The sequence below is a fragment of the Mustela putorius genome, unplaced genomic scaffold (assembly GCF_011764305.1).
Source record: "Mustela putorius furo isolate JIRA1106 unplaced genomic scaffold, ASM1176430v1.1 tig00000508_pilon_pilon_pilon, whole genome shotgun sequence".
Lineage (NCBI taxonomy): Eukaryota > Metazoa > Chordata > Mammalia > Carnivora > Mustelidae > Mustela > Mustela putorius.
Window position 1 is genome coordinate 20,020,418 of NW_025421402.1, and position 6,000 is coordinate 20,026,417.

Consider the following 6,000-nt stretch of genomic DNA (forward strand, 5'->3'; position numbering starts at 1 on the left):
CCCCCTTTTCCCCGCCCACACTCCTTCAGTTCCCTAGTGGCACAGACTATGCAACCCAGAGCTTCTCTCAACGTGAGGGAGGGAGCCACTGTGTATAATATTTCAATCCCCCACAGAAAGACTCCTGCCCCTTGAAGAGGATGAATTCCATAGAAAGGGCTTGCCCTGTTAATGGGGGCCGTGAGGTGTTGCCCACTGGGTCCACCTCCTGTCACCTGAGAGGACGCCTGCAAAGGAATACAGTTCCTTCCTTCCCATAGGCACAGGGGCACTCGACAACCCGACCCTACGGGCTCTTCTGCTATTAGACATACTCAGAGAAAAGAAACCAAACCCCATGCAAGAGTCCTCACCTAAACGAACTTTAAGAGATGTCTGGGAAAATGTCATCTATCATCCGTCTACACACGACCGCACCACTCTCTGACACAGAGCCAAAGTGTCACAGGCAGAATCCACACACGCGCGCACACTCATACACTCAGAGACACGCACCCGACAGGTCCACAGATCCCCACCGACTCACGTTTCTCTCACCCACCTTTGGATGGGAGAGAAGGATTCAGCCCCGTTCCTCCCTCCTGTCCTCTCACCTCTCCCCTCCCCGCCCCTCCTCCCTCCCTCCCTTGCGTAGTATTTTTTTGAAGAGCAAGTACTATTCCAGAAGCTATAACTGTTTCCCAGCTGGAGCAAGCGGTGAAAGTCTTTGCTATTGTGTTATCAGGTAGGGTACGTCCCAGGATCAACAGCCCATTTCCTTTGCGAGGGACGCATAAGCGTGCTCGCGGAGACACAGGCTGGGACCCCCACCTCCACACGGAGTGCGCGGCTGGCTTTCTCTCTCTCTCTCTCTCTCTCTCTCTCACACACACACACACACACAACACACACACACACACACACACACACGCCCCGAGTGTATAAAGAGATCTGCATCCCTGCAGCAGAGGGTCGGGCGTATATGTTGCCCGTGAAAGCATCCAGACTGGCCCAGGAAACCTCCCAGAGAAACAGAGAAACACTATGCTACCCCCTCTCCCTTTCTAGTCGTCCTTCCACCTCTAGGCAAGGGCTGGGGAGAAAATTAAGTCGTTAGAGAATGCTACTTCCCCACTTCTGGGCGCTTATTCCCCTTCGCAACACAACGCACTAACAAGCCCCTGGCATTTAAAACTGCCGCAAAGCATCCCAACAACCCTCATTTTTTTTCTTCTCCCCAAATCCAAGTAGACTGCAAGGAGAGTAAACGCACTGGATAGCGTGAGCCATCAGCCGGAACCCTATAACCTCACCTGCTGTGGCTCCCCCGTGAGCATCGCATCACACACACACACACACACACACACTCACTCACACTCACACTCTCACTGCCTTACACTCCGGGGCTCTCAGGAGTAGCCGCGGTGACTTCCACTTACTTCATAAATAAGTGTAGCCCTCCACCATCTGGCGCTCCGCTTCAGCTAAGGATTCGCCCATTCAGCCCCCATTCACTTGGCTTCATTGATCTCCAGCAGCAACATAGTTACTTTCTCTTTTGCTACACTGTAAATGTAAGATTCTGAGGGGGCGGGCCGGCTGCCGACCGACGGCACGTTGGGCCAATAGAAATCCGGACAAAGCCGACCGCTACCTCACAGCGGCCCGCGGCCAATGGACAGCCTGGGGGGAGGAGCCGGGGGCGTGGCCTCGTCTCTTTAAGGAGGGTTTATCCGACGCCGCTCCGGGTCCACAGTGTTATAACACGGGCGGTGATGTCATTGGCAACCAATCAAAAACTTAAAAGGGCCAGCCGGGGCCCGCGCGAAGCAGCTGCTCTCTATTTACATGTAAACCGAACGGGCTGGATGCAGTTAACCCTTTCTGGGGCTGAAGTGTCAATGGGCCAAGCTCGCCGCTCTGGCTTAAAACTGGCTCTGTCCCTTTCCCGGAGCCTCCTGAGTCCCCCTAGCCCGGGGGCAGATCGCGCTTTCTTTTTCCTTCTTACTCGGGACGGAAGATCAAAAGTGTCGAAGTAACTTTCTAAAGGCAAGAAACAAGAACGATCGCCGTCCCCAGTGGGGAAACCGGGTTCTCCGAGTCGCTAGAGGTATTTTGACAAACCCTAACCCGAGATTCACAAACGTCGCCGAGCCTCCTGCGGTGGCACAGACGTGAGCGCGCAGCCAGAGGAGTCGCTTCTGCACCGGCCCTCGAGCACCCGCCACGCGCTGGGGCCCGGGACCCGGGCGCAGCTGGGGAGTCGGCCGGCGGGACCCGGAATGCGAGGCCCGCCCAGCCAAGCTGCGCCGGGTGTCTTCGGGCCGCCCCGCTCGGCTCCGCGCCGCCTGGAAGCGTCGGCCGCCAGCCCGCAGATGTCGCTGCCCCTCCGGCTGCCCTACTGCTACCCGACGCGGCCGTGGCGCGGCGCCCTCAGGCTCGCTTGCATCTGCGCCCCGGTCACGCCCCCTCTGTCCCCCGCTGTCCGCCCCCCGCTTCCCTGGGCTCGGCCGGGAGCACCGAGGCGGCGCTGTGGAGGGCTGCTCAGAGGCGGTTCCAGAATCGGCGGGGAGCGAGCCCACTAGGCCGGGCGTCGTGGTGCTTGCCATGCGCTTGCCACACCCCCGGGGCCCTGTCTCCCGCCTACCGCGCAGGGTCCCCGGGCCCGGCCTTCCGCCCGCCTTCCCCGCGCCGTCGCCAGCCGCCCCGCCACCCCGAAAGGCCCCAGGCGAGGCGAGGACAGCCAGCCCGACGTTTCTGGAACACCTCCGCGGGCGGCAAGGAGCTGGAGCTGGGTGTAAATAGCCAGATCCAGTGTAGCCAGCGGAGCGTCGAGGAGGCGATGCCGACCCCTGGGTTTTCCAAACTCTTTTTTTTTTTTTTTTTTTTTTTGTCGCCCGTGGGGTGGCCAGCCGAGGTACCCATCCAGAGGAAAAGAGTGGGGGGCGAGGCAGGCTGGCTTGCGTCTGGGCACGAAAATAGCAGGGAAACTGCCAGGAAAGTTGTGATGGGGTACGCAAAGGAGTGGAGATGACAAGATGAACTGCGGAAAGCCGGCATCACAGAACCGTAAAGAAATAGAGCTTTTCCTTTTCCGTCTCCTGTCTCAGAGAGACAAGCGAAGGAGTTTAATAATGACAATGGAATACATTACATTAGGAACACTAGAATATTTGGCTATGAGTTTTCTCTCTTACTAGATTGAAGGTGTTTGGAGACATACTTAAGGCTCCAGGCCTATTAAGTAAACTCAGTGGCAGCGACGTATTCATATAATTCATTTAAGTGCAGATTTGAAATCAGAAGTTGCCAAAGGATGGCCCGCAACACACTCCGCGAGCTGCTAAAGAGAAATCAATCCTCTTGGATTCCTTGGGGATGGGGGAGGGGGATATCTGTATAGTTTTTAATGTATGTGTATACACATATGCAGTCCAGCTTTCACACCCATGTTTCCACGTGCAATAAATGCATACAATCATCTTTAAAAGAAAAGGGTTCTGTGTAGCCCTTTTTGCATTCATACACCAAAACACATACACGTTCACCCCCTTAATGATAACTAATGAGTACTTAGAGCACACCTTTTGGTCCTTACACCTTGGGGATCAGCAGGTCCTGGCCAAGGAATTGGTTCTGGTTAATTTCATAGAAATCAGAATGGAAGTTCCCAGAGGGTCTACATGGATCTATTTGGAGCTGTAATAGCTTGCCTTTCCCTAACCATAGACAGTTATTGAAAAAATGTTCATTAATTTAGGGTCAGAAAGTTCTGGGTGTAAGTCCTGATTCTGACTCTCATCTGTAGTGTGTGTTCATCCAGACTCACTGAGCTCATTTATCTGCAAGACGGTAACATCGCAGCCCAGAAGGAAAAGGGAAAAGTCCTGGTGGGAGTGCTGGGGGCGGGGGTTTGCACAAGAGGGGACACTCTGATGACTCTGCTGATAAAAGGCATTCAGTAAAAAAAAAAAAAAAAAAAAAAAAAAGCATTGTCTTTGCTTGCAGAAACTGGGTGCCTCTGTTTAAAAGCACTTGTGATCTGTAGATTATGAATTCATTGCTAATACCTCACTATCTAAGCCCAACAAAGTAGGGATTTATACAATTGCAGAATAGTTTATAACAGCTTTTCCCAGAGACCCAGAAGGGGAATGTCACTTCAAAAACAAATTTAACTCATTTAATGAGATAATTATTTTATTATAGTTTCAAACTAGTGGATTATTATAATTTAGTTGACTAAGAGTCGAAGCCATCCAAGCTGAAAAATTAGGAAAAATGGCAAAATTCCTCACCATTTATCAAACTTGAAACATGGAAGAATTACCAGATCATTAACATATGCAAACATGTAATTATTTTTTTAATTAAGCATTTCTAAAGGTATAGCTTATGTTCAAATTATAGAGTGGTAGAGAATAGATCACAGATGGCTATTTTCACAGTCATTATACTTTTGAACTTCTTTTGCACAAAAAGAGGTGATTTTGTTTTTCATTTTGTTTTCAGTCATAAATGTGAAAACACTATCTGAAGTACTGCCCTTAGATTTAAATTTGTAATACCAGCCAGCCAATGGCTATGAACCTGATCTGTATACAAATTGCCAGCAAAGCCTTAATGTTCAATTTTAGTCCCAAAGAAACAGCAAAGCATCTTCACTGCATTTGAGTGTTCTAATATGATTATGCTGAACCACATCTTTGTTCCAACAAACAACATGAGGAAAATACTGTTTTGGTGGAAAGCACTATATGTTAAAGCCAAAAGATGAAAATAACTCAAGTCAACATATAGATATAATATGGATCATTTGAAAAAAGAATGTATTAATTAAATGACTTCCTTGATGTGCTCTCAAATGGGTAAGTGTGTGGGATGATGGCAGAAGGTAGGGGTGGATGTGAGAGCTGGGTTTTCAAAATAATCCTCAAGGTCAAGGTGGATTCCTAGAGGTACTAAAATTAAGGCAGAGAAAAACTTAAAGAAAACTTAGAAATAATTCATCACAGGGCAAAGGTGTTAGTAAATTACCAAGAAGTGGGGAAAGAGCTGAGGGATAGAAAGATGAGGTGTCCAAGGAGCTGAGGTCATTGAGGCCAGCCTTGGAAAACATCCTGAAACACGTTCCAGGGCCACAGAAAGGCTGGTGAGAAGGATCTACTGGAAGAGGTGGCCGCTACTGTGTTTGTGGGGTGATGGAAACAGAAGCCGGGCCCTCTGCTGGTCTCATTCTCCATGAGTTTGGACACAAGGATGCCTGCAGATCTTTCTCACTAAAGTCATGAGTAGGTTGCACCTGTGACTCTGGAAAAGGCTCTGAGCCATGGAAGGTTCTAGATCTGCATTTTTCAGTACGGTAGCCATTTGCCACAAGTGACTACTGAACACTTGCAATGTGGCAAATATGAACTTAACTGTGTTGTAAGTTTAACATACATGTGGGATTTTGAAAACTCCATGTTAAAAAATCTAAAATATCTCAATTATTTTTATGTCAACTACATGTTGAACTCTTTGGATATATGAGGTTAATATAAAACAATTTTAAAGATTTTATTTTTTTATTTGAGAGCAAGAGAGAGAACATGACCAGGGGCAAGGTGTGGAAAGGGACAGAAGGAAGAGCAGACTCCCTGCTGAGGACCCTAAAATCATGACCTAAGCGGAAGACAGACATTTAACTGACTGAGCCACTCAGGTGCCCCTCAATAAAATATGTTAATGAAATTAATTTAACCTGTTTCTTTTTACTTCTTAGAATATGACTACTAGGAAATTGGAAAAGACTTACACACTACATCTTTTTGTGTGCAGTGCTGTTCTAGAGCCTATAATCCTGCCTTTGATTTGAGGTCATTTTGGTGCCAAAGGCACCAGAACCACAGAATGTTAGAGTCGAAATGGACTTAGAGCTTATCTAGGCCTGTCGTTTTCAAGCTGTGCTAGGATGAGCCACAGGGAGCGGAGACACCAAAGCCAGGGGTAGGGTAAAGTCAGAGCTTGGGGGGTGAGCTG

General features: G+C 49.1%; 1 protein-coding gene across 1 annotated transcript in view; it reads right to left on the reverse strand.

Annotated features, from left to right (window-relative positions):
• The window catches only part of DUSP10 (dual specificity phosphatase 10), a 38,433-nt gene extending 36,879 nt beyond the window's left edge, over window positions 1-1,554 (reverse strand). Inside the window, exon 1 of the mRNA XM_004751453.3 lies at window positions 1,419-1,554. The gene's annotated coding sequence lies outside the window, so the exon portion shown is untranslated. The remainder of the gene's footprint in view (window positions 1-1,418) is intronic.
• Between the last annotated feature and the right edge of the window lie 4,446 nt (window positions 1,555-6,000).